Source organism: Durio zibethinus, chromosome 1 (genome assembly GCF_047325235.1).
Source record: "Durio zibethinus cultivar Kanyao isolate XHJ-2024 chromosome 1, ASM4732523v1, whole genome shotgun sequence".
In the NCBI taxonomy this organism is placed as follows: domain Eukaryota; kingdom Viridiplantae; phylum Streptophyta; class Magnoliopsida; order Malvales; family Malvaceae; genus Durio; species Durio zibethinus.
Window position 1 is genome coordinate 25,592,741 of NC_143162.1, and position 2,076 is coordinate 25,594,816.

A 2,076-nucleotide genomic window follows, 5' to 3' on the forward strand; every position below is an offset into this window, starting at 1 on the left:
TTCCATTGATCTGTTTTGATTTCTTTTAATTTTTCTTTCATTTTATCATCATATTGCTCAACTAATCAAATGCTTGTAAAACTAAGCAACCAAGAACAATTTAATGAGAAATCTGAAAAGAGTATATATATTATAAACAAAAATTAAACATAAGATTTATTATCAACTGTAGTGAAATAGAAAGCAGACAGTAGCAGTTTCTATCCAAGTTGTGGCCAAAGGCGTCGTTGATGCCATTGAGTAATGTCATTGAGGAAAATGAACTTCCATTCTTAAAGATGAACATGAAGAGCTATATCCATGTCCTCATATGTAGTTCTCTTTAGCCACCCACCAAAATCTTTCAAAGCCTTAATCTTTCAAACCCTAGCAGTCCCATTAAACCCAAAGAAATCAATGAAAATCCCATTCACTTATTGCTCTACCTCAAAGTGAAATGCCAAATTTATATTTTGCAATCTTGTTAACAAATTCTCATCCTTGTTCACAAATATCCACCTTGTATGAACCAATCATACATCCTCATTATCTTGTAAGCATATGATCAAAATAAAAATTCAATTAACTAATCCTAAACATATTAAATTGAGCTTAAATTTACTAATTTGTAACCAAACTCAAAACAGAAACAATTAAATTATTTACCTTAAAATGGGGAATAGTTCGTTTAAGAAAATTAAAGGTGGGTCAGAAATTAGCATAAAAAATGGCTACAAATTCGTAATCTTTAACATAACTACAACTCACGACAGACTTAAGATTACCAGCTTTGTAACCATCTTTGATTACATGATGTCGATACACAATGTGGGCACTTTCTTATTGCCATTTATGCACTTATTTTTTAATAAGAATCGAGTCATTGGATTATCATAATCATCCAAAATTTGAATTAATATTTTCGACTTTGGCCACTCCAAATTACATACTGCAACTATTGATTGTTGTTAAACCTACAAAAAAGGATTTAAAATTAAACCATAATCACAAAATGGGTTTCTTTTAAAATGATAAAAGAAAAACTTTTTTTGTTGTTGGCAAACTTAAGCTTGGGTTTGAACTGGAAATATGGAGATCATGTTTAGGGATGAGTAGTCTTCAGGTTTTAACGGCTGATCGTCACCTAAAACTAGTTGAACTTTGCATGTTTAATTACCATGGATTTGGGAAAGACGTCAGACTTGAACTTAGCATGAACAATGCCACTATTTCCATGACGCCTTACTACTTTACCTTTTTTTAGTAGTTCCTAAAGCAAAAAGTAGGTAGCAAAAGTAACAACTAAATGGCTAACTTTACTCTATGCTTTTCAACAAAAGCATCTTTATAGTCAGACCTAGGCTTTATCAAATTGTCATGGAATAATACATCAAAGTAGAAAGGCAAATGAGCAAATAAGTTAATACCAATTTAAAATAACATGAGAAAATAACCACTCATCAAATTTTCATGCTCTAAACTAAAGAAACCTAAATTCAGTTTGGGCTTTTCATTCACTTGTAAAGTATCTTAACATCAACACTTCTCAATCTCCTCAGTTTTTCTTTCAAGAATTCTCCCTATTATCAAAGACCACCTGAAAAGTTTGAATCTTTTTTCATCAGTCCCAAACAAATTAATTTACTTGTCGTAAAAAGCTAGAAGTCCAAAAAATCCTGTTAAAATTTTAAGCAAGCACACCTTTCTCCAACCAAATTGAACTTTCTAATGATAAGGTTTTCCTCATCTTTTTAGAATTCAAGCTTGAAATCTTAGCTAGATTCCTCTGCAATGAACAAATAAAAATAATTAATTCTTTACCCTTAGGTAATAGAAAAGCAGTAAAAACTCAATAAACATCCAAAAACGTATAAAAAAAATTAACCCCAGACACAAACAGACATATGATTTGATGAACCATCTATTTAAAAAGGTACGTCCCAAAAGTAATCATGAAAAAGTTATCAAAGTCTTAGTTGGAGTTGAATATATATGTAACAAAAAAAAAATCTAAACAATAAAAAAATTCTATAAGTAAAAAATGGGTAACCTCTAGAATCCACCTTGCATGTAGCATCTTAAGCCTCAACCAGCTAG

The 2,076-nt window shown here is 30.6% G+C and overlaps 1 pseudogene; it reads right to left on the reverse strand.

Annotated features, from left to right (window-relative positions):
* Nucleotides 1-200: 200 nt before the first annotated feature.
* Nucleotides 201-1,215, reverse strand: LOC149520495 (putative xyloglucan glycosyltransferase 9 pseudogene; annotated as a pseudogene).
* Between the last annotated feature and the right edge of the window lie 861 nt (nt 1,216-2,076).